Here is a 27184-nt window from a genome sequence, read left to right as displayed (position 1 = left end):
ACATGTTTCCCATGACACTTTCATGGCTAATTCCTGGAGCACTGAGTCAGACTGACCATTCACACACTCCTCCCCCAGTCCAAATTGCTATTTTTCTCCCTACCTCTAATTTCCCATTGTTATGGGCTTTTCCCTCATTTAAATTGCATTTTTCAAAACATTAGCCAATCCTAGCAATATTTAAAATACAGGCTAGTATCATTTCTTTGTTTTACACAGTTGCTAAAAATGAAGTTTACATCAATTATTCTAAGTAAAATATTACAAAAGTCACTCCAAATATTCTGGGTTTTTGGGGTGCAGCATGTATTTGCTACACTGATACGACTGGATGCCTCATTCACTAGTTTCTTATAAATTTCAAATATACTGTGAGTGAAATTGGCTTATGCCTTAATTTGTTTCTCCTAAAATCTTCCTGTACTTCTCAAAATATTAATTGATTCAGATGCTAATTGCATCAGACTGATTTGAAACAGCCTGCTTGATTCAAGCAGAGCACTCTGCTTGAATCAAGCCTCTTGGATCCACTGCAGTGGAGAAATTGCTTCAAAAAGAGCAAGAGCTTTTCTTCCAACTCAAGCTATTGATCAGAATTAGCTTATTCAGCTTTAGCATGGCTTCCTTTCCAAGAACTGACTTAGAGCTTAAAATACCTGAGACTGAGATTATGGCAACCAAATGTTAGTTGTATTAATCTTCCAAGTAGAGTCGTTGTCCTGCTGTTTCAAATCTGCAGAGGAAAAGAAGTCTCTCCCTTTTTGCGGCACTCTTTGCTGGACTTTGAGTCTAAACATCTGACTCCTGCATCTAAAGAAAAGCCACCAGTTGATACCGCTTTCGGCAGCTAAAGGAAAGAATTACTCAGTTAAAACGCAAAGTCTGTAGCAAAGTACTCACCAAACTCCTAGCAACAGCTCTTGAAGAAAGAGGGAATTCCTGAATCGGAGCTGACCGCGATCCTGCCCGACCGATGCACGCTGGAGGGGTGTGGTGTAAAGCTCCCGAGGCAGGGCTGCAACCTGATCTGGGGCTGGAGCTGCTCTGGCTGGGCAGCGCTCCGCGAGGCCGGCAGCGCCGGGAATGCGATGCTTCCTGCTGAATTCCCATCTGCCCGGGGCTCGGAGCGGCTGCTCCGGGCAGCACGGGCTCAGAGCAGCGCACCGCCACAGAGCGAGGGACTGCGAGATCACTCAGGGAGAACCCGGCAGGCTCTGATGCAGCCCGTGAGATGCCCCATTGCAAGTTTAAGGGATGCGGAGCGATGGACTGCAGCGTTTTGTTCTTTGTAAAGGAAGCCACGCTGCTCCCCGGCTGTCCGGAGCTGTTCACAAAGGCTATTCTGCCTGCAGCTACAACATCCCATCTACTCAAACTTCACACCAGAGTGTGCTGAAACTCGAGCTCAGCCTCATTAAGAGTACCACGGCTGACGGCAGGGATGAGCACCCTCAGAGACCTTGTAACTCGTGCATGTAGAGACAAATATCCAGAATCTGTCTTGGGCACATAGGATGGGAATTGTCCAGATAAGGAATTAAGCAATAAGAGAGACAAATAACAGCTGAAGCACAATAACTTACACAGTCAGCAGCTGTAACTCACTGCAATTATTTCTAGGCAAAGACAAACGGGTAGTTAAATCACTTCCATTGAAGGTTATGTTCAGCTGTTCATCACCATCCTGAAACAGACTGGCAGTTTGTCCTGGCCAGTTAATGGATTAACTATCTCTGACACAAACAGAAGGGCTCCTGGCAGCTCCTTGGATCTCCTGGCTGTTGTTCCTGACAGTAAAAATGTCTGTAAGACCTTTCAGAACAAAGTCAGTAATCAGCTGAGTCTGCTTACTATTAACTGGGTCAATAATCAGGTGGATTAACTGTCCTGAAATGGACTAGAAGCACTCCCAAAGTAAAGGGACAGTTCAAATGCTGGGGGCCAGGTTCTGCTGTGCAGTTACTAATTACCAGCTCAGATAAAGCAAGAGGCAAGCCAGCTGCAGAGGTCAGTGAAAAGGAAATGGGCAGTCTGTCATTTGTGTCACACCACAGCAAATGAAAAACTTTGTGTTAAGAATTAGTGTATCAGTGCTCTCCATAAATCTATTTGAGGGTCACAAGAAAGACAGTCCAACGTAGATGCACTAAAATTACACCATGACTTAAAGAAATGTTTGTACATTTACAATAGAAACAAAACTCAATAGATTTCAAAAAATATATGTACTTCTCCACTTTGATATTGTACCTAGATTGATCAGCAAGGATCTGTGTGGATAGTTTCAAACCTGCTCCACTCTACAAGCATTTTACAAAGAAAGTTTCTTTGGTTTTAGTTGTACTGGATGCTAATGGTCTGAATTTACATGTCCATGAAAATTTACTTCAAATCGAGGGACTGGGCCTGGCCATAATTTCAAGTGGATTTTTTTGTTGCTGTTTTAATGAGGTTTTTTTTTAATGAACTCCCACAGAAAATAGTTTTTATAGTTTGTTTCCATGTGTTCACCTCAGACTTTTTCTCACAAGACCTTACTCAGGTAACCCAAAAGAATTCTGAAAGATATAGTCCACACAGACATGAGAAAATAAAAGGGAAAACTATAGTTTAAAACACATTTGACATCTTATTGTCAAATAAGGGGAGAAAAAAGTATTTTAAAGAACACATAAGAGAATGAAACCCTTATTTTGACTAAAAGTTAGATTAAGAAATCTTTGATGCATAATAAAATGGGATGATAGTAAAAATGTCACCATGTGCTTGGAGAACACATATTCAAAAGAAAAATTCCAAAAAAGCTATTTAATTTTCAGATAAGCAGTTTTGCTTTCTATTCTGTTGATGCCTCTCCAGCTCCTACATGCAACCCTCCTAATTTAATTGCCAGGAATTAATTTAGCTATCCTCTTAAGTTTGTATTATAACTACAACATAAAAGGCTTCAATTGAAACTGGAATCAGACTTTGAAGATGAAAACAAAACTGATTTGGACCTTCAGTGTGATCAGAGAGTTCCATTCAGCTCTGACCTGGCCTAGACAATCACACTAATCTCTGGCCTGCCCTGAAGCCTGCTGATAACTCTTGTCTGTCCACAGTGGAAAACATCCCTACCTGAGGAGGTACCAATTAACAGACACATACAATAGCTAGAGTAAACTAAAACTGAGGTGCCATAAAAAAAGATTGTTTGTATGTACTTGCAGTACTCAGTACTTGGCTCTGAAGAGCTCAAAGCTGAGATGATTAGAATTTAGTCTTCTGAAAGTGCATAGAATTATTCCAAACAAACTGGGAGATCAGGGAATTAATTATCTGTGTAAGAGGTCAGCATCATTACAAGCCTGATGAACAAACAGACACTGCTTAAAAAGGCACACTGCCAGCTACCCTCTGACCACAGAAAAAATCCCTTTACTCCATGATGTCAGCTGGGAGCTCTCACAATGAAGCTGCTTCTGGTGACAGCCTCACTTTTTCCAAGAGCCAAAACAGGAGACAATGTGCAACCCCAGGAAACCCCTAGCCTGGAGCTCTGTCTTGACTGCTGGCCTACACAAGGTAGGCAACGATAACAATACTAATGGGAAAAGTCTTGGGATCTGCAAAATGCTTACAACACAGATTAAAAACACCTGACTCTTCCTTGAGCTCCAGCAGTGGCTTCAGGCCAGGATCTCTACCATGTAGTCCCTGTACTACACGGTATGCACTTGTACCACAGTGTGGCAAGCTGGTTTTACACTGACAACACTGTTAGTGCCAGCAGGACATCAGGAAATAGAAGGTAAGAGCCAATAAGTAGCCTAAGAGCTGCAGAGGACTGGGGCAGCGTCACTGTCGCCTGCAGTGTCTGTCACCAGTTTGGGCTGGTGCTCATGCTGACTGAAAGGGAGGGAAGGAAAGACAGTGTACTACAAATTCAAATTTTCCTAACCTGTACATTTTTATTTGTACATAGTGCATGGGTGTTTAGGAGACTATTTTATACTTCACCATAGCCCTAAGTATATGCTCTCATATATATGTGTGTATAGATATAGCATACTTATACACATATATGTAATTTCTATATATGCATAAGTTAAAATGATGATCAAATATCCAATCTTGCAACTGTTTTACTGTACCAGGATTGTGATAAAGCAATGCAAAATTTTAAGTTTTGTTCGTGCATATATAATTAAATTTTAAGTGCTATTGTTTGTGAAGGAAGATTCACTATGTCACACAGCTGGGAAAACACAAAGGCTTACATAAGCTGTTCTTCGGTGAGGGTGTGACATCGCTCGAGTTTTAACAACAGAATCTGTGATGTCTTGTTGCCCTCTAGCGATGCCACTTGATTTTCCCACTGCTTAGATCTTTACAAATTTCCTCAGAGCTGAGAGCTGTCTCCTTCCAACAAACCGAATCCTACTTAATACTTCTGCTGGTGCTTGAATGAGGCAGGACAGCACGGGTATTTCTGAATCCTCAGAAGGAGTAAGGGCATTTCTGAATCCTCAGAAGGAGTAAGGGCATTTCTGAATCCTCAGAAGGAGTAAGGAACCCGAGGTCAATCTGGCAGGAGAGCCACCACCAGCACAGCTGGCTCAGCCCAGTGAGCCTAGAGGCACAGCTAAGGCAGTCACTGTCACTACAGCCACACAAAACCCGTGCTAGGTTCTAAAAGAGGAACAGAAAGAAAGAAAGAGGAACATAGCTTAATTTCCTTTTAGTATTAGAGTTTTACAAATGGCTCTATTACTGGTTTATACTCATTCCATAATAGTGGTCTCTGTAGTATTCAATATTTCAATGCCAACTAAAAGCATGTGAATGGAAGTGAAAGTGAAAGATCTTCCTTGGTGACAGCAAGAGCAGAATGCAGCAGCTGCCACTTGAAGAGCTGTCTCTGATACACTCCTCTCTCATTATTTCTTTCCTGTAACTTTCTGATCTTATTTTAAAACCATGGCTATCTCAAGGGTTTTCTAAAGACTGAAATTGAAGTGAACATAAAAGGTGATTATTTTTCCTGAAAGGAGATCATTGAGATAGTACAATGAGGCAACTCCAAAAATTCAGGCTTTGCTTCTGTCCTCACTCCAAAGTAGTAATAACTAAGTAACACATACCATTACTAATAGAAATATAATATTTAAGCACTTTTAAAAGATTTTTAAACATTTAAATATATTTAAAAGGGAGAATCTTCAACACTTCACACCCAAATTTATTTTTGCTGGGTTTTTTTCTTGGGGTTTTGTTCTTTGAAAGTCAAATCTTTATCAAAGGTAAGTTGGGTAAGAGGACTATCCCAATGTGTTTTCTTCAGGGGTGAGAAGAGGAAAGGAACTGAGTGATGGATGAGAGGAAAGTGATTATCAGTTCAACTTATTACTAGTTGAAAATCTTCCCAAGCTGAGCTACCCAGCCTGTTTGAGCAGCAGCAAGGAATGCATTCAGCACCTGCCTTTCTGATTCCTAAGCACAGTTGTTTTATGGTGAGCAATCAGTTCTCTTGAAATTAAATTTCTGCTTTGCCCAGCAGAAGTACAGAGGTTCTGCAGTCACCTGGTGCTGTTGTTCTTTTCCCTAAAAGAAGCTGAACTTTTAAAATTTTCCCTCCATCAAATCCAGGGCTTGAAGAAAAAAAAAAAAAACAACCCCAAAAGGCTCTCCTTTTATTAGGCAGAACACTTTGTCATCTTGTACCCTATAGAAACCCAGTATTAGCTTATGACCAGCACATAAAATTCCCTGTGTTGATACCAGATGAAGAAGGGCTTAAATACCCAGCATATTTAATAATATGAATATTGTTTAGAACAAGCAGGGAAAAGCAATGCAACCCTAAGGATTTAATTTCTCTTATTTCCTGTATCACAATCAAACTACTGCCTCTTGCCAGAGGACAAATGTGACAAACTTTGACATTTCTTTTTTCCATCTGGGCAGTTGTTTCCTTTGTAATTATTTTAATTCATTTTTCTGTGCATTTCTTTTTGCTTATGACCTCACATAGCTCATGTATTTTTTTTAAACTCATCAATTTCTTAAGAATAAAACACAGACAACTTGGAAGATGCTTTGAAGCTGAAATCCTAAAAAAATTAGTTCCCATTACTATCTTTTTTAAAAGCCCAGAAATAAGCTACTTCTGTACTTCAATTACAGGACTCAAAATACAGCAGATATCATGACATTTAGAATAACGTGGAGATTTCGAGACTCATATCCAATAAAAAAAATTGGATAACTAAGGAAGTAAGTGGTCAGGTCAGAATAAAATGCCACTCATTTTTAGAGCCAGCAGCTTTATGAAGTGTGAATTTAATTAAACCTCATGATGTCTTCAACCAAAGCAGAGAAATGAATATCTTATGTAAAGGACAGTAAGCATTTTATTACCTTCCCAACAAAAGGCAGGTTTCTTATTTCTTTTTGGGTTTTATTTAATTCATTTGAAAAATTGAAAGAACATTCCATCATACAGCTGCATTTAGACCTGAGGTAGATATCTGCAGCAAAATAGAGTAGAGGTATTGCCTACTGAAGTCTGATTTATTAAATAATAAAAAAGGGTGTGTGTGCAGGGTCATGGAACAAATTGCTTCACTGGACAACACACTTGTTTTAAAATAATATATTCCTTACTTGGGTCAGCAAATGGTTATTTCTGAAACAGATACAGATTAATACAATACATCATTTTTCATGATTACCTATTTATCATGCTGTTCATTCTCCCATGGCATTTCAAATTATCCTCTTAATGAGTCCAGCATTGCACTAAAAATCTTAGCAAACAAAGGTCCCTTTCCATCCATGTCCTTTAGTGCTCATTCCAAATGCAGCCTGAGCCCAGGACTGGCTGCCTTAGTCACTGGATGTCACTGTTGCAGCACTGAGAGCTTTGGTGTTTTATGTGTAAACAGCCAGCACCTACACTTGTGTTTATTCCTTCATTATTATTATTATTATTGGTCTGCATTCCTGCTCAGGCTGCAGTCAGTGTGAGCTTTGTCATAAGTTAAATATTTATAAGTATTCAGGCTTGAGGATAATTTCTGCTTTCAGGATAAAATATTCCATTAAACTTTTAAAACTCTTTCCTTTTTAATTTAAGTGTGCCCATTTTTCTTTTCACTGCTCTGGTAAGAGATTTATTTCTGAATAACTTTTTATATATGCACAGTATAGATATTTCTACCATTACTTATCTACATAAACACACCATACCAGAATAATATACTTATTTATGAATACATATGCACATAAGAAATTGATACAATATTTCCTTAATCATCCAAAAATAGTTTCTGGTAGGTTCACATAAGCTGTAAATTTAAATGATTGACTATTACAATATCTAAAATACCTATCCTTTTCTTTAACAAAACTGAGACAAGGCTAAACAGTGCAAGAAACACAACTCTACATGCTCAGAATGATGAAAATTGACTAATTTAAGCATGCATATGAGCAGCTTACATTGTCAGAGGCTTACATGGGTTTTTCCAACCCCCCTTGAAATGCATTCTAGCAGCACCAAAACCATCAATTAGAAATATATTCTGACAGTAATATTCAGCTGTTTCTAACACTTGGTTAAATGAAACAAATTGAAATTAAACGGAGTATGCTTTTAGGTAGAAAACCACAAAACAAGCAGAACTTCCCATTCATTGGGCTTTCTACTGATTTCTCGGAAAGCTGTGAGCACGCCTGTAATTTATCTTGGCATAGGATGAATTGAATAGAATAGAGGATGCAACCGAGAGGTTCTAGTTACAGTTGCTCCTCCAGACTGCACCCAGGCCACCTTCTGTGTCATTTTGGGTTTTGCACTATGCCAGTTTCCCCCAGGCTGAGCCTTCTTCTGTGCTGTGGCTGGTGAATAAATCAGGTGCAGGAGATGCACAAGCGGTGCCATGAGGAGCAGCAGCAGTAGCCCCATAGTACACTGGCAAGAACGTGTTTTAAGGGTTTGAGGAAGTGAAGGAGGTGGCAGCTGAGGACACACCATGTGCTGCCAGCTCTGGGGAGCCTGAGCAGCCCCTGGGAGGCATTTCCTGGCAGACAGGGCTGGACCCAGCCCCAGGTGCCACTGGGCCAGCCCTGCTGCCTTCTGCTCCCCCCAGCCCCACCGTGGGTACCCTGTGCCAGGAGTGCCCCCCAGCACCTCTGCCCACTTGTCATTTCTGCTCCATCACCTCCTGGCTGCTCATGCTCCAGACACAGGAAGGCAACCCAGGCACACAAGCAGAAAACCTGTTTTCTAATCTGCTAAAATCCAAAATAAAGCATTACCAACAGCTACTGTGATAAAGACCTGCATTTCCTGGGGCTGGCTGCTGCGTCTCCAGACCACTGACTTGCAGTCTTCCATTTGGAGAGGAAAAGGCTCCTCTAGGAATCACAGACACAGCAAAGTCCTTTGGGAAACACCACCTAAACTCTGGCTCTTATCAGTTGCTATCCAGTATCTAAGACAGCATCTCTAAGCAAAACAAACACTTAAGTGTGTTCAGAAGAAGTCATTAGACAGCTAAGCCCAGCCAGTTCCTGTGCCAGTAACCGCAGAGCATATGGTCACCAGGGAACAGCTATTTTTTCTCTTGTTTTTCTTAGTTTTTATACAGACAGGGCAACCGAGGTATTTTAAATGATTTTACTCCATTATCAGTCTCAATGAATAGTGAGGCACAAGAGATGCAAAACTCAATGCCATTCTATCGAAAGCTAACTTATTTCTTTATTATTATATTTTATAAATGTTTTTTAGCCTATTAGCTTTTGCCACACAATGCTGCTATTACTAAATAATAGCATAAATTATTTACTTCCTAAATCAACACACCTTACCTCAATATTTAAATACAAATATACAAAACTGCATAAACTTTCTATCAAACTTTAAAAATTTTTTGCAAACCCATTTCTTACAACTCCCAGAACAATTGCCTGCCCTTTACCAAGTTCCTGCCCTCCAAGAAACTGGAAACAATTTGTGTTTCACAGAGGACCGAGCACTGATCCATCTTCAGCAAAGCTTACATTGCCTAGCATTGAGAAAAAGATTTTTATTCTTTTAGTATTTAATATTACTTTTCTGGTAATAGAAAAAAAGAAATAATGAGATTTGACACGTGGAAGAAGACTAAACATTAGATTGCATTTCAAAAAAAGGGAGAAATACTGGACTAGAAATTAATGAAAAAATCTTGTTTGAAGTCCCAAACTAATCAGTCAAGAGAAGACTGTGCCAAATGTGGAATACTCCATGCTACTGAAACTCATGACATGATAAAAGTGTGACACAGGTCCTGTCAGGCTGCTTCAGGTGGGAAAGACTTTTCCAACTCATTAGGCAAAAGCCACCTTAAATGACTGATATCTATCAAATCACACAGTGGTAAAACCATTTGCTCCTTTTTTCAGAAGCAATATTACTGCAGGAAGATGCTGGATTCAAAACATCTCTTCTATGCAACTGTTCCATGGCAAAAACACCAAATAATAACAAAGCAAAACAGATCCTTGGCAAGATCACCTCTCTCAGGAGACAGAAAATGGAACATAATGCCTTCCACAGGAGTTTTCCATTTTGGCTCGATGGTTTCAAAACAAAGAGTAAACTTCCAGAATGCTGAGCAGCCAAAGTCTCTCAAGCGTGTGCCCAACTCTACATGTGCAAGTGATAACTCTGGAATGAGGCACTGCTTTTGAAAGGAGAAGAACACAACAGGTTGCTGCAGAGAGATTTCCTGATGCTGCATCCATGCAGCAAGTTGGCCTGCTCAGTAACTGGATGAATGAAGCAATTTAAAGTATCCACAGTAATTCTCTAGCAGAAATGAGCTCATGTGCAAGATTTACTCAGGGTTACCAGAGGACAAGCCAGAAAAGCAGCTGAGAAGTCTGTAGAGGACTGAGAGCAATGCAATAATCCTGCTTTGCTCACTAGAAAGAAACAGTATTTAAAGGTGTTTCCTGGGTGCTAAGTACATCCTAAGTAAAGCAGAGTTTAACAGGACTGTTCAGAATGCTTAGGAAAGATGTATTCACAACAAATGGAAAACCGTGTGGCTTTTGTGGGAAAATCCAAATAGTTATAGTAAAATCCTAGTTTGCCGAGTGGCAAATTTTTAACTAGCAAGAATATCTCACTGCAGTATCCTCATTACCTTTCCTGAATTAGCCTGTTTTAATAAAAAACCAGGCAGTGAAGGAGGATTTTTCACAAAGCTTGTGTGCTGTTGGTAAAAGAAGATTAAGAATTACTCAATATTTTTCTTTGATCCTTTGGAATCTATTTCTAGCACTACACAAATCTCTACTAGATTCTGGCAGAGAGCCTGTCAGTTTATTTGATTTCTTTCCAGCCTGGGAGATAGCTGGGGTAATATATTTTGCTTACTTGCACCACAGGGTAAGAAAACTTGCCCAGAGCTAAGATGCTGTAATACACACACCCTGCTCTAATGCACAGATAATTCTTCTAGCAGACACATATTTCTTTGACAGAATAACCCTCACAAAAACAACTTACAATTGCTGGCACTTATGTTTCAAAGAAGCTTTTAATAGAAGCTACTTGCAGTAAACCAAAACACAGAAACAGTTTCTCCTCAACAGCTAAATACACGCTGAACACAGAATTTTTTATGATTGGAGTGCTGTGTTGGACAATATTCAATTAAAGACATTTAAATATTCCCCCCAACAGATTTCATTCCTCCAAATCTACATTTAAAAGTTTGTTTTCATTGGAGAAGTAGCTGGTATATAGATATAAGATACCTGTTCATGGGGGCTTTTCATCTTATCAACATATTCACATAAAATTTGACCAAATTAATTTTTCTTTTAAATGCTTTGTAATAATAATAACAAAAAAATAAATAGAAGTAACAACTTACTTTGATGATAGATGCAAAAGAAAGCATGTAACTAATAGATGGATTCAAATATTTCCAATTTTAAATATTCTGAGGGACAGCTACAATAGATAGGTCCACCCTTCCCTTCCCACCCTGCAGTTCTGGAATACATTGCATAGATTCCAGCCAGGAATGAAAACTAAGAGAAGAGCTATAGATGCAGAAAGACAGATTGTGATTACCAGCTTCCTTTAAGAAGGCTCTTCTCATTCAGATGTTCCTTCCAGTTTTATTTTACAATGAGCTGTAATAGCACGCAGAGTATTTCCTACTTGGTCAGGACAGAGGATGCCAAATTTTGAGGTTAAATCATGTCAGAAGTGTGACAAATGGCAAACTTCTCTCTTATTTTTGTTTCCTTACTACTGAACTGACAAAAACAGAAGTGTGGAAGCTTTGTAAGCAAGAGAGACTTGAACAGGTTATGGACCCATATGGGGGTGGAATTGTTCATACACCAAAATGCAAGGAGAAAATGAAGGTTTTCAGGATTTGTCCCACAGAATACAAAGTGATATGTGTACAGGAAAAAGTATTTTTAAATTTCAGGATGTTTCTTCTTTTTTTTTTACCGTAGTGCAGAAGATGGGGTTAAGCATAATAAGCAAAACAAAGTTTAGTGTTTTTCAGAGTTACCAGTTGCTCATAAGAAAAAATTAAATTATTCACGAGAGCATATACTATAATAATTAACCATTTTCAACATGGGCATCTTGGAATTTAATATGCAATTCTCTTTCTTACATAATGGCCATTGGTCAAATTAGTGCCATCAATCAGGATACAAATTTGGGCTTTTTTGGTTGGGTTTTATGGTTTAGTTTGCTTTTTTCCCATATTTTATCAATGTTTTATAAATAAATGAAGAACACAGGCATTATCACAGTTTTGTTCCTTTTAAAACTGAAAGATCTTACGGGTTCTGAACTTTGCTTTCTGGATACAAACTGTAAGCAGGTGGACAGGCCAGCTGGAAAGCAGAAGGAAAGAAAAGAAGAAAAAGACGTTTTAATTGCTCAAAGAAAGAGACACTTATTTAAAGATTAATCCCTGTGGCAGTTTTGTAAGTATTTCTGGGAAAAAAAATATGATAAAATAGGTCTTTCCCTGAGTAAAGAGCTTTTTTTCTGAAACTAAAGTGCTTTTTGCAAAACATAGATGATTTACATCATTAAAAGAAGGTCCTTTGATTTTTAAAGAGCATACTCATTTTTCTGACCAGAATATTCTTAACTGCCAATACTTTTCTCACAAGAGACAGCAGAAAATGTTTTAACCCAAATAGCTGTGCTAAAAATGAGCTACCAGTTCTTTCTGCTTATGAAATTAAGGAGTGCTGATTAACCAATTAAGTGATCTACTGTCAAGACCTGGCATGGCTATAGGACACATCGAGGCTCAGAAACACCAAACATGAAAAGAGTTTCCTGGTAACCCGTTACTGCTCTTTTGTGAAAAGAGTTAAACTTAACAATATTCCATTTGATTACTTGCTACTGATTTGATTTCTCAGGATCATTTGTGACTTAGGTGTTGTTTTTACTGCTATTAAAGTGGGAAGATGGCATTTCTTCCTTGTGTCCAGCTACTCCCGTGCCTGTGAAATCCAAGGAAGCACCTTCAGCTCTGCAATAACCAGCAGGGCTGTGCAGAGCACACCCAGCCTGGAGCTCTCCCCCCAGCTCACAGATGGACCTGTATGTTTTATGCCAATGCCTGTGATGTGTCTGCAAAGAACCCATTTATTTTCTATATCAAAACCCCTTGGGAGCAGACAGCCTGCTCAGTGCAGCTTCAACAGCCCAAATGCACTCTACACATCCAAGGTTGAACAGTACAAAAAAAAATATGTTACTGGATGAAAATAGGATTTGTGATTTGTTTACCCACTTGATATGAAGATTGATGATATGATTATTGATGATATGAAGATTGTTTTTTGTTTGTTTGAATCCTTATGTTTTAGAAAATTCAAGCATGTGAGCAAAACAAACCCACAAAAACACCCCTCAACAAATAAAAACCCTAAAACACCAACTGACAACTGTTTTTCCCATTTATAGGTGATACAGAAAATATTTTCTGTATGTGGATACCAAGCAATGGTGGTGGGGAAAAAAGTCAATACTCCACTGAGTATGTTTTGGTACAGTAAAGAACCACACTAATTCTCTGGTATTACAGTGGCTACTTGTGAGAACAGCTCTTCTCCAAAATAAGCAGACTTGAAATAAAGTGGAAAGCTGAATAATTACCACCTCACAGCTGGAGATACTCCAACATCCTCTGGCACATCTGCAAGTGTTTGGCTCTGGCAGATTTTGGAAGCCCACTGCTCAGAAAAGCAGTTTAACCACTAGAGGGGGAGGATGCATTCCCAAGGGTTCAGCTGTGTCACTGCATGGCCAGGACATGATGCATTACAGTTTTGTATCACGTGCGCATCAATTCCCATTTTTTCACTTGTTTATTCTATACCTTCTTGGAATTACACATTAATTAAATTGCAGAGGAGTTTCAGTAAGCTGGACCATACAGAAACCTGTGAGGTTCAACTTCTCTGTGCACAAGGGGTTCCTATTAACCTCAAAGCCTAAAGCATGCAGAAGTTCTAGCCAGGATTTAGAACACAATTTTTTTGATGGGAATGACAAATAACACAACCGGATAAGAAACTATGCTTTACTTATTGTTGTTGGTATAAGCTTTAAGGCCTTGAAAACAAAAACCAGAACCTGAAAACTGGGTGTCTTAGCAGGCTTCAGTAGTAAAGAATTCAGAGATTTGCTCTGCTTGGAGTTCTGGAGCAATCAAAAATATATCAACTGCTTTAAAAAGCTTTCCAGGGGAACTTCTGTGTCTCTTTAGAAATACAGCAGTTACTCCCTCTGGTCAATATCATCACAAAATGATATAAAAATTTATCTCTCAGTCCTAAATTTGTCTCAGCATTAGACTTATTATTATTTGTTATTAAAGTCTTTGCAATACAGTTAATGATTTCTATACAGAGCAGTTTCCTATCTGAACAAATGCTTCTGATCATAAAGACTTTGGTTTTGGAATCTGTCACAAGAAATCATGAAGCACACGTCATGACTACTTAAAAAATAATGTCAAATTATAATTCATGGCTCTTTAAAGCCCACACAAAGCCCCCACATGTGGAACATCCACTAGGTCTGTTCAATCACTCAAATCACATAAAAAAAAAAGAAAATTTATTAATCTAACAGTAGTGAATGCTACTGTACTGAATAAAAGAGGAGTTTTCCAGCATATTTTTAGTCAAATCCCTCTTCCAAAATGGCAATTTAAATCAAACACAACAGAAAAAGAATTCTAAATAAATGATGCAACTAATGGAGATACAACTCCTTTTTGTCTTGCAAGAACAATCCACAGGTCACCACTCAATTTGTCTGCACACCTGGTAGCTGAAAAAGGCTTTATTATTCCAATTAGAGAAAAACATCTTGGTAGAACAACCCTTTTCTAACTGTTCCTACCCATATTTTCAGATCTAAAGGGGATGAAATAAATACCTGAATGAAGGAATCTTTTATATTTTGTATGAGGTGCTCTGCTCATCCACAGCTGCTGGATTAAAAGCAGAAAACATGCCCCAAAATGTTTGTGTATATGTATAGCATAACTTATTTTCTTAGGATAAAAAGAACTAAGATTTCAACCTATTTGCTACAAAAAAAGGTCAATGATAGCTTGAATTCATACTGCTTCCAACTCACTACTGAAACATAAGAAGCAGAGATCAAGGAATAAGTTTTCCTGCTTGCCAAGTGCTCAACCTCTTCCTGCCCAGTCACTGTAATTTCTTAGTAGTTTTTTCTTTGTTTATTTGTTCGGGTTTCTGAGTTATAGCCATAAAGGTTCTGCATCTGGAGGTAAATCAGGTTATACACACAGTAAACTTCCAGAAAATACACATCTCTGCAGACAATCTTAGCAAAAAGAAATACTGTAACTGAAAAAAAAATACAACCCGGTCTAAAGCAGTCTATTTTAAGAATTAACAAATTAATTGAATCATTTAATTAGAATCCATTTTCATTTCTTATTTTCAAAATGAGCTTTTAAAGCATTCCATGCTTCCAGGGATAGTGCAGGGGCTTTTAGCAACTATGTATCAATTTAGGACTCTTGAATACAAGGCCTAATTAAAATTAACTTCTGCAAGATACAGTTATTTAACAAGCTATATAACAAGTTATCCTATCTATTAATACAATATAAAGTTTTATAAATCAAAATAAATCAGAGAAAATAAGAAAATAATCACTGGTAAGAGTAAATAGAAATTATAGCCTCTGGGGAATAAAGAATTAAGACGTTAACCCTTCAAGCATTATCTGCTGCTGTGAAAGTACAGAACAGACTTATAGTGCATGAACAGGACTTGAAAGTAAGAATTGTACTACAGGCTTTCAAACAGTGTGAAATAGGCAAATTGAAGTAATTATTAAGCAATTTCATTCATAGACAAAATGTGATGTAAATGAACCTAAGCCCAAAGCAAGGCTACTCAACTCTGCTGCTGTGCAGAGGGTAAGCCCTCGCACTGCCTTCAGCATCCTTGATTAGAAACACCCACTGGATGGCCAAGGAGTGAAGTCACTGATCTCCACAGCTCTCAAGCCAAGGAAGAAGGAGGCCACAGTGATCTAGCTCTGGAGAGCTGCAGCACAGCTTCAGGAAACTCTTTTTCACTGGACCAGTATGTTATTCATTTCCACAAGCTCCCCAAGGTTATAAAACACACATTCTACACCAGAAACAGAGCAGAAATCAGGGCCATTTCCTCCAACCAGCTTTTCTTACAAAGCATGTTTTGAACAATGTGCTCACATTGCTGGTTGGTGGTCAAGAACCACATTCTAAACATACAACCACACTAAAAGGTAATTTCTTTAGTTCCTTTCTGGATTTTTTGCATAATGTAAGTAAAAATACTGGAAACTTCAGTAGACATTACATTTATGAAGCAAAGTCTCTCTGGTTTTTGATTGTCACTATTAATGAGAGCCAACTCCTCTAATCAGTGTTGTAGCAGCTTTGCTGGCCAAAAACCAACCTACTTCTCTCTGACATTAAAACTGTGTATGTTTTAATTGTTAAGCATTTCATTATATATAACAAGCTCCAGTGACCCTCAAAGAGTGATTAGATGTATCCATCTATTAAAAATAAAGCCACAAGCAAGAGCTGCCAATCCCTCTTTTAGATTTTTCATGTTTTTACATTTCTTCCTTTCTCCATTGTCTCTTTGATACCATTCCCAGTGCAAAAGATTGTGTAGCAATATTTACAGCAAAATTTTTTTGTCCAAAGGCAAATATAAAGCACAATACAAGAAAACTATCTGTACAATTGTAAAGATACCTGCAGAAACAAATGGTACCTTTGTTATAGAAAGCTTCAGGAACAGATATTATAACTAAATATCACTTTCTACAAAACACAGAGTTCTGCCAGTGATGTTTCCGCATATCATCTGGCACCAGTCTTGTTCACTGCCATAAAAGGGACAATTCCTTCTGTAGTCCTGACAATTTCCCTTTACTGCCTGTAGTGCTTGACTAGGAAGAGCAAATGCTTCTGACCTCTTCTTTGCAACCATTAGAGACAGAGAACTTAAAAGTCAGTTTAGTTAATATTCCCCACAGTTTCTATTAAAATGCATAATACACTTAAATATGCCACATGCTTGAACTGGTGCCAGTGGAACACCAATCTCTGTTATAGATTTAATTTCAGAACAGACCATACAGTACATTCAACTGATTTGACTGGAGCTCATCAGCAAGTAACACCAACACTCCCTAAGAGATGAGGACAGTGCTTAACTGTAATATAATATATATAATATGTATTACTTTATAACTCTAATATATAATAATATATATCTATACTATAATAATATATATCTATAATATAATAATATATAATGCTGAACTATAGTTCAAAAGTCAACTGTAAGCCAATGGGACAAGAAAACACTTGGGCAGCCATAGCTGGAATTTTTTGAGGAGAGTGAGTGGGTTTTGAATTTGACCATGATAAATCTGACTGTTGAGGCAGTAATTTTCCATTAGATTGCCAAAATCACAAGAAATAAAGTTCTAAAAGTCTAAGGAAATACAGAATTTATACCTTAGAGATAAAAATACACCTGTAAATTAACCTGGAATATTTGGAACTGGAACAAAGGTAGTTCTTCAGGAAATGCAAAGCCTGTCAAATCTGGAAAAAAATCTTCTAGCTCACATTGATGCAACGTACTATTCGGATAGTTTACTTTTTGTCTTTACTATTTTACAGAGTTCAGTTGAAAAGTTCCTGGTTACAGAGTTTTAACATTTGAAGTTTCAGTTTGCATGTCTGCAATGTAATTTTCATACTAAAATAAAACCCATGCTGATAGTGTCAGTATTTACTTAAATTCCAAGTTCTAGTGACAGAGTAAGTCAAGAGAAAAAGTGAAGCTTTTATTTTCAACTAAAAACCTTGGGAAGTTATTTCTTTAAAAAACATTTGAGCTACTTTATTTTTTCTCAGACAATTCAACAGGAAGATCCTACTCTATCAAAACACCTCATAATTTGGCAATGCTACAAAAGGACCTAAGCACGGAAAGGAAAAATTAAATTTTGAAAACAAAAGTAATAATTCTAAACCCTGAGATGAGAAGGTCCAGAAATGCTCAGTTCTCTGGGAACACATTTGGTGCCTCACCTTCCAGATGCAGCTTGGAAGGAAGGAAAGACATCCTAAGCCCAGGAAGCAACTGCAAGTGGGACATGGGAAGAGCACTGAAGGCTGCACATTAAAAGATTCTCCTTAGAACTCTCTATTGCTAAGCAAAATCTTCGATTTAAAGACTTGAAAGAGCAAAGATACCTAATATCCCTTCCTATCCTTTAAATTCCTTTGCAGCCTTCTCTCTTTGTGGAGTTCCTTCACAGAACACAGGCCCATTCTTATTTTCTCTCTTCACTCTAGAAAAGCTGCTTTTCTATAAAAGTCTGTCAGACTTTTAAAACAAAGGTATCCCTAACACCCATAAAAAAAGACAGATCAAGGAAGGGCCTGACTCTAGAAAATTTTCTACTGAACTTGGAACTATACAGCACAGAAAGAAGTCACTGCAGACTGGCTTTTCTGTAGAGTTTTGAAGAGTTTAAATGGCACATAAAAATGCTGCTGTTTAACTGCTCCTTTCATTTGGGAAGCAGTTGTCTTTATGCTGAAATCTGCTCCACTGGAAAACAAATTATTTCAAACCAATAAACATCACAAAAGTAGCAAAACAAGTAGTCTTTGTCAAGTTTCATTAAGATATAAATATCTGCTGATATAAAAGCCAGATAGGATTTCTGCTTATATCTTGGATAGAGAAACGTGCTGCATGAAAAGCAGGCTATGAGGATAGTTCATTTCCTTGAAAGGCTGAGTATGAGGTCTGCTGCACTTATTTCCCTGTGAAAATTGAGTCCTTTTTGCAATAGTTGGTGCTGAAAAACAATAACTTGCAGTGCTTTTCCCATAAAGTCAGTTTCAATTTCAATAAATCCAATTTTGCCCTACCACCAAAGACCAAAATGAAAATCTAGTAGTAATACAAGAGCTGATTTTTTGTTTGTGTGCTGAATAGTGTTCTTGAATGGGGTAATATCCAGCTTACAGAGTTAGCTGATGACCTACAATATCTGTCCAATTGTGATCACACAGATTTTTGTTCATCTTTTATTTCCATCCACCCTCACACAAAAATCTTGCTTTTTGACTGGTTATTTTAGGATAAACAGTGTATCTCCCACCTGAATTACCTTACTTACTACCTTGAGGTCTTTGTTTAAATCCCTTATTCATTTAAATCACATAGCTTGTTGCACTGGATCTTTCTGGGTGAAAAGAGAAATATATTACCAGAGTTTGGCAGTCTTGTGACTTTTTCCATGTAAAAAGTAATTTCCATGAGGTGAGCATAATTTCACCTTTAGCTTTTTCAGTAAAAAACAAAAATAAAAAAATAAAAGGCTTAATTTCCTTTGATGAAGCTCATTGTTTTAAGAGCTGTGTTTAATTTTGCAGGGATTTTGTTTTTGTTTGTTTCCTTGTTTTTCTTAATATTAAGGTGACCAGTGCTACTACTGACATCTGTCCAGAATGGGTTAGAAAAACAAAGAAATTTCTAAATTATTTTTCTGTGGTCAAACCAAAAATGAACTGACAGAAGAGGTTGGGGAGGACAAGGAAATGGTTCAGCCTATATTCATTATGCAGCTCAGTAGAAAAATTTGGTCAACAACCATTTCACCTTCAGGAATACAAGCTGGAAAGCCCAAAGTAAACTCAAAGGCCACCCCTGCTGCATTATCAATACATCCAAAGGCACAGGCCCTCACTCTATAAACTGAATTGCACCTGCTACTGTTATTAGCCAGTTATGCAGAAAAATGTACAGACACAGCAAGCAATACCTCTGTACAACAAAAGAGAAAATTACAGCTCATGCAATAAATACTCTACATTTAGGCAGAGCTACTTGCCCTTCACTTATTTCCTCACACTGTTGACAAAATAATGAGAAAAACTCTACCCTTTTCAGCCTCCTGTCCACAAAGGGATTGACAGTTTCTTCCATCTGGCCCCATTTAGCACAGCTTACTCCATGTAAATCCAAACAACGAAAGACAGGGAACTGCCAGCAATGGGCTGGAGCACAGGATTTCCAAATTCTGTTCAGGAGGCGTTACTGAGCCCTATTTGCCATCCATTCTAACTCTCACATATTTAGGCTGTGCTTAAACTCTGGCAGGGCAGCAATGATTACTGGATGAACATAAATCCACTAGTATTCCTAGCCTGGAAAACCCAGGCAGTCCCAGAAGAGCCCTTAACACATTCCTGCCTCTTGAGTAAATCCAGTGCAGGGGTCAGCAACTCTGAAGAGAGAGCCTGCATGCCATATACTCTGCTACTGAATTTTTGTTGCAATATTAAAACTGCACCACAGCATAATTCCTAAAGACTCACTGAAGCAAAGTGTAAAACATTGCCACTTTTCCCTCCAATCAGATATTTTCCCCTCCAGGGCAATACAATATTTATTCCTGTCAAACAGTTTTTACCTTAGGCCTTGCAACATACTTTAAGGCTTCACATTCAAGATTATATTTTGTATGGCTTATCCGAGACATTCTGGCTTACAATTAGAAAAAACAAAATAAAATACACTCAGCAAAACTCCCACCACACAAAAAACCTCACAAAACCTAACAAAAATTCTTTGTTTAAGCTATAGGTAAATTTAAGTTACTGCACAAAATTAAAATTAAAGTCAGTGGGCACTGGCATAACAGGACACTTTGCACTCAGAGATCTCATACATTTGTGACTTCTGAGATATTTTCTCTGCCTGGAAAAACCAGACAACCTGATTAAGAACACAGGTAATATCTCAAATCGTCCCTCTTTCAAAAGGTCAGTAGTTTTGCCACTCTTTCCCTGTTCAAAAACATGAATCATTCCACAGAAAGGACACATTGGATCAAAAAATGTACCAGGTACATATAAATCTTAACTACATTTGAGTAAATTTAAGGGTGTAATCAGATTCTTGTCGTTTTAATCAATAAAAACACTTCCTGAAGTATAGAAAACCCACCTGTGAATCCAGAGAAAGTTTGATATTATTAAAAACCTTCATTTTTTCTCCTTTGTTACAGTAAGAGGCCAAACCTGCAAAACTTGCACTGTTTGTGACAACTGCATCATCTTATGAAGCTGCCTGTCATGCTCTCTGATCACCCAGTTTCATACTATATATTCCTTCAATAAAACAAATTTAATGTTTTATACCATATTTCATGTATATATTACATAGCATGTTACTACCTTTTTGAACCGAGGTGAAAGATGAAGAGTGTTTTTAAGAGCAGCTATGCAATTGTCACAAACAACCTCGCTTTCAATTAATGCAGAACCCAATAGAGAATCCTGTCATGGATCTAAATAGATTTCCTTTAAATACCTATAGGTGGTGCTGAAATACAACTGTTCCTTAAAAAGCAATGATCACAAAGTAACCGTAGCACAGCTAGCCACTAAAATGGGTTTTACTCCTGGCTGTGCAGATTTACCCTAGGGGAAACACAGCTGAAGCACAATTTGAGTGCATTTTATTGGTGTTTTCCTCAGGTACTTAACAGATTTCCCTCACATGATCATGATACCTTATAGCCAAGACAGTAGTTACAAGAAATGAGGCTATTTTTTTTTAATTGATGGAAATACCCAATAAAAACAACAGGGTCTGTGAACATAGCTGTCCTGACCATGGCATACACTAGAAAGGAAAAGAAACATGAACATGTTTGGCCAAGAATTTCCCTTTCAGTTGCACAGTTCACCCTGATAATCACAAATTTTACCATTCAGTATAAATAATAACAATGAAGCTACTAATAGTTGTCTGGGCATCAGCCCAGTTTGCTAAAGTGAAGCAGAACTAACTGGCTTCTCCACAAACATATAATGGAAAATAAAAAAAAAATTGCCAGGCATAATTAACATGTGGTAACATGATAATCAGCCTCAGATGAAACCATACTTTCTGGTTTCAAAAAATACATAATTCTATGCTGGTGCTTATTTATAGAGAAACTGAAGTGCTAATGATTACAAACAGTTTATGGTAAAAGTATAGCTTGGGACATTTCCTGTAATGCTAAAACTCAACTATTTCCAAATTATATTCAGACTTATAAAAGAGGAATATTGAGGAAAAAAGTTACAGTAACAAAATTAATTTATTATTTCTATAATTTAAAAATATAAATAGTGCACAGAGAAAAATGTGGCATCAAAAATTCATATAAATAAATGCTTAAAGTTTTTAAACAAAGGCTCATGCACATTATTTAAAACAAGTGAATGACATAAAACATTAAAGTTAAGAAACAACTTTGTCCCTGAATACATCTCTGTGCATTTTAAAAAATCAAAACATGCAGAACACCAAACTGCCTCTCCTTCACCTTGCGCCATAAACTGTAAGCCACAGAAGTGACTTTTTCCTTTGTTCATTATAAAACCCACAAAACAGAAAACTATGCTCACCCCTTAAGTCTACCCCCTCAATTTTTTTTCTCAACAAGAGGGAAAAAAAGATCAAAACACTAAGTTCCTAGAAGAATGGGAAAAATTCTAAAATCAGTATGAAAATGGATATTTATTTATTCTTGCATTCCTTTAGTTGCCAATTTAAGCTACTTTCAGAAAACAAACAAAAACAGCTTGCCTAGAAAGTAGAGGTGTACATCACCACAAGCTGTACATCATCCTCAGAATTTTCTTTTGATTAAGACGCAATCCATTTTTTTTTTTCCCCCATCATCTTCCAGGCATTACAGCTAATTTGGAAGTTTAACCCAGTGTAGGATGACTGATGTAGTAAAGCAGTGCAGCACACACAGGCAAGTTGAAGAGAGGATATGAATTCCACAGAGACTATTCTGCTGCTTCACAGCTAAGGCAGACTCTTGCTCTAGACATACAAGGATATTATCGTTATCTTCAGGCCTAACTTTTAAAAATGAAAATATAAAAGAAAAAAATCAATTTTGTCTAGGCCATCTCACTGAAGAAAGTTGCAAGTCTGCACAGGATGAACAACTCTGTTATTTCCTTCGGAAAACCCTGGCCTATATTTGTCCACCTCTCCTCAGAGCTCTTTTTGAATTAGTGGGCATTGTTAGTCTTCAGTTTTGCTTCCTAATGTCTTCCTAGACTTGGGTCACATATTTTAGTATGAAAAAATGGATTACAAATTGGTGTTAGTAGGGAAAATTAATTCTTGTGAAAAACAAGAGAAGCAATGTTTACCATCTATTTTCTGATCTTTGGCAAACTTCTATAATCATAGAAGTGAGTCTAAAGCTAATTTAAGTTGCTTAAAGAAACTGCAAAAAAGTGGAATTCCTTGGAATAAATAGTTTTAATCTCCCCCAGAAAAAGGTAGGCAGCATAAATTGGACATTGTGGTTAATGCTTAAAACTATACACAATTATATCTCTATTAAGTAGTTTGATTACACAGGGAGTATTTAAGCAAAAGTGAACAAGTCATTAGATAAAGGAGCATTATTTGGCAACACTTAGATTAACTCAAGTTGTTGTGGAAAGGACTTCAAAATTTACAAGTATAGTGCTACTGAATGCTATGACACAGATCAGTCATTCCATAGGCAGACAAACACATCCAAATGCAGGCATTTGCAATGATGCATTTGTATTGAGACTGTAGCTCAATATTGTCTCTAGAATCAGAAAATCTAAGACAAAATTATTAAAATAAAATTCTAATCCCTACTGACTCAGAATTGCAGCTGAACTTGACAGGTTCGTTTTCCAACAGGCATATTTCAAGGCTGCTCTACTTGAAGGTTTAATAAAGTAATCACAATGAGCTGGTGGGTGGTGTGGTCATACCTACCCACACAGGGTAAAAGATCCTCATGGCAGGGGAGTGGCCACTGGCTGATCTTTTTCTTCCAACCCAAACCATTCCACACCAGGCTGGAAACCTGGCTCAATAATGTGTTTTATCAGTTTAGCAATAAGCCAACTCTGAGTTGGCAGCTACATTCCAAGTCCACCCTAAAAAACAAATGTCAAAACTCCTCATTTGTCCCATTCTGTGTACACAGTCTCTGACAGGGGACTACCTTTTGTACTTCCAGATACATTTAGAGTGGAAAAAGAAAACATTTGGCACATCTGTAGCCATTAATCTGAGAAGCTGAAGGGAAACAAGATAGTAACTGCAACCAGATTTGAGCCATCAGCACTGAAGTTGAAGAGTTATCTAAACTCCTGGTTTTCATGTTACAAAAGATAGTGATCTCATTTGTGAGATTCTTACTACCAACAGCTCAGACAGGATATTTCATTGACGACTTGCTTTTTCAATGGGCTCTGAACCTGCTTACAAGTGGCAGGAATGTGGGACTGTCACTTCCCTTGCCTGCCTGGTTTCTCTTCCCTCAGGGAGCAACCTGCCTTTTCCTTCTCCTAACAATGCACTATGTATTTTTTTGACTATTGCAAGAAAATACTTGCAATACTGCAAGCATTGCTGCTGCACTTCCCAGCTCAAATGCTTATCATTCTAAAAACTCCCTGTGTCCAAAAGGTGGACATCCTCCTACACCCTGCTTTTTCCTGTAATTCCCAGCAATCACATTGCACCTGTCTGTCTCACTCAACTCACTGATCTCGGTAAAAATAATCAAGTCTTGTTCAGACAAAAGGGAGAGGATCAACTAGTGAGGCTCCAGCAGCATCACTCTCAGATTCCTTCTTCCACAGCACATCTAAATTCCTCATTTACCTTTAGCTCACACCTAATTCTCAAAATTGCAAGACCTCATCTGCCACTATAAAAACCTTTAAAAACAAACACCTGTGTTTTAAGTACAATTACAGCTGAAAATGACCAGCCAAATCACCTTTCTCACCTTCTTGTTCCCTCTTGCATAGTAACTACCCCAGGGGTTTTTGAGGGTTTTTTTTTTCCTCCCTTATTGCTTTCAGAAATATCATGGAACTCTCATCTACCTTTTCTGCACACCCCCACACTCCAGAGTCACTACAAGACTATAATCAGCAATAAAAACAAGTCCTACTCCTCCTGCTACCCAACCTACACACAAGCTGTTTATAGACACCAGCTGCTCAATCAAGGAATCTCTATCAGCTGGTACAAATAGCTCTCTAGCCATGACACAACCACTGTGTACTTATTAAAAAAGACCACATTAACTAAGAGATATAAGTGTGGTGCCATTTTTTCCCAAGTCCACACTGCCTCACAATGTTATTCGTGGCATGGGATTTGAACTCTCATTACTCAGGCAGGGGAACACCAAACTGACTGCAAGAAAAACAAGACACATTTCTAGGGGAGGCTGCTAGACAATGAATCCTCTTAAACTACTCTACTAAGTCATTACAGAGCAAAATAGGTACTGTTCACTACAGAGCAATTTCACCAAATTTAAAAATGGAATTTATTAAGTTACAACCCAGACAGATTTTACTCCCATCCAATGTGTAGTCTCACACTAAAATTTGAGCTCTCTTCTGAAATCAACTTACTAGCCACAATCCTGCCTCTTAATGGCAAGGCAGCACAGAAGTAGAGAAAAGGCCAAAACTGAAATAGCCATATTAATTATCATGGCATTATCTTAAAATACACATAAAATTCTGCTCTCCAACTGTGACATACCTATTTTTCTTGACTATATAACTGTTGGTGAACAAATAACTCTTCTCAATGCTCATGTGCCCTTTCTCTGAAAAGCCTTGGAAAGGTTATTGTCAAAAAAATGCCAAATCTAAGCAATACAAAAAATGTAGCCAGATAAAAAGCCATACATTTTTTTCTTTCTACACTATAAATCTGTATTTTAGTCAGTCTGGCCAGTTCTGGTGCCTAATTCTACAAAGCACTAGCATCATAACTGAATAAGATTCTATCAAGGGAGAGCAAAAGAAAGGATCAGTCTACATACTCAGGCCCCTGGGTTGGTCAGAAGTGACTAAGTCAATGTTTATCAATTTGTGTGTATTTTTATAGTGGGAGAAAAATAGGTAAAGACAAAAGAGCAACCACTATGCAACACTTATCCTTGAACAATTTTGCCCAGCACAACTCATGAGAGCTCTAATATAATCTGTCATCATCTAATAATTTGATCATCAGTAACCACAAAGAACAAGTTAAAGCAGCAGTGACTTTCACAGGCCAGAGTGGAGGGAGTGGGGTTTTCATGGACTGTCTTGGAAACTGCACAGGAAAGAAAATCCTGAGCCTCAAACACATTGTCTCATCAATATTCTATGAACGGTTTTATTTCCACTCTTGGAAAATAATAAATGATTTGCTCAATTCTAATGATTAACTGCATGCAATGCACAGTTCTGTAAACACACTCAGTATTCACAGCTAGCCTTTCAGGACTAGGTAGAGAATAAAACTGCCCCTTATATAGCATCTGATGGTATAACCGAAATTTTCATTCATTCTATCATTTCCCATTGACCCAGGATGAGGTCAGACTGCTGCAGCACTGTGTTTATGAACACAAAAGTTACTCTATTTACTAAAAATGCTCCCCAAAGCCTATCTAAAGCTGTTAAACCGTTCAAATATTCATGTGGTTTATTGTTGGGTTTTTTTTATCATAGCATTACCTAGACAAAAAGGTATTCTCACACTCAAAAGAGAAGCATTTTTTTCTTACCTTCAAGGCATTTACTTAGCAGTCTACATACATGGCAAACAGATGCTACTACCCTGATTTATTCATAACACAATGTGATGGTATCTAGAGAAGCAGAGAGCAAACTTGTGTGGCTTCTACGATCCCTTATCTATGCTGCAATTCATACATTGTAATTGCAGAAACTTTTCAATACCCAAGGAGCACTTTGGGATGCTGGCAGCTACTAATGAAAACATCTCTTTCCTCCTCCTGCCTCAGAGAAGCTAATAGCTTTTGTGAGGTACAAAGCAGAACAAAAATGCTGTTTCTGTAATCACTTCATTAATAACTTACTCTAAGCCACACACAGTTCTGCTTTCTCTCCTATCAGGATGCAGCAGACACTACAATTCCAAATTATTCAAGAATTTGATTAGTTACCACCCTCATCAGCTAAACCACTGAACATAGTTAGCAAAGCCTGTCACAGTGGAAAAAGGGCAGTGCAAGTTGCAGACAATATTTGCAGTTTTTCAGAAAGCCTTATTTCCATGCAAACCTGACCTGAAAACGGACACAGCACATCCCATTTCCAAAGTTTCCCTGGGCTTTTCCCATTGGCTATGGCTGCTCCAGCAGCTCCTTCACCAGCACGTGTTGAGCAATGAGCAGCACTGGGCAAAGAAAACAAATAAAGACATGTGAGTAAATAATTAATTTTCCCACATCCTTAGTAAAAAGCTGATTGCAATAGTGGTGAATCACCCTTTGGCCCTGCTCCTCCCCACAGGGCTGCACTCACCTGGAAAGGAGACTGCTGGACTGCGAGCCACCCTCGTTCTTAACTTAAACTAAGAAAAAGAAAAAACAAAACAAACCCAAAAGCCGCCAAAACACCCAAACCCACTCAAAGAACACAAACCGAACCTTTTCACGGGGAGTTAAGCCAGCAGC

The 27184-nt window shown here is 37.9% G+C and overlaps 1 protein-coding gene across 3 annotated transcripts in view; it reads right to left on the bottom strand.

Moving 5' to 3' along the window:
• Positions 1-26870, bottom strand: part of TFPI (tissue factor pathway inhibitor) — a 58771-nt gene extending 31901 nt beyond the window's left edge. For 2 of the 3 annotated variants that reach the window (XM_077785155.1, XM_077785156.1), the window contains exon 1: positions 901-1092. The gene's annotated coding sequence lies outside the window, so the exon portion shown is untranslated. Of the gene's footprint in view, positions 1-900; positions 1093-26794 lie in introns of those variants that run through there. The other variant, XM_021540943.3, reaches the window with a different exon arrangement.
• Between the last annotated feature and the right edge of the window lie 314 nt (positions 26871-27184).

Source organism: Lonchura striata, chromosome 8, assembly GCF_046129695.1.
Source record: "Lonchura striata isolate bLonStr1 chromosome 8, bLonStr1.mat, whole genome shotgun sequence".
Lineage (NCBI taxonomy): Eukaryota > Metazoa > Chordata > Aves > Passeriformes > Estrildidae > Lonchura > Lonchura striata.
The sequence above is the reverse complement of the archived record's forward strand: the minus strand, read 5'-3'. Positions and strand labels throughout refer to the sequence as shown.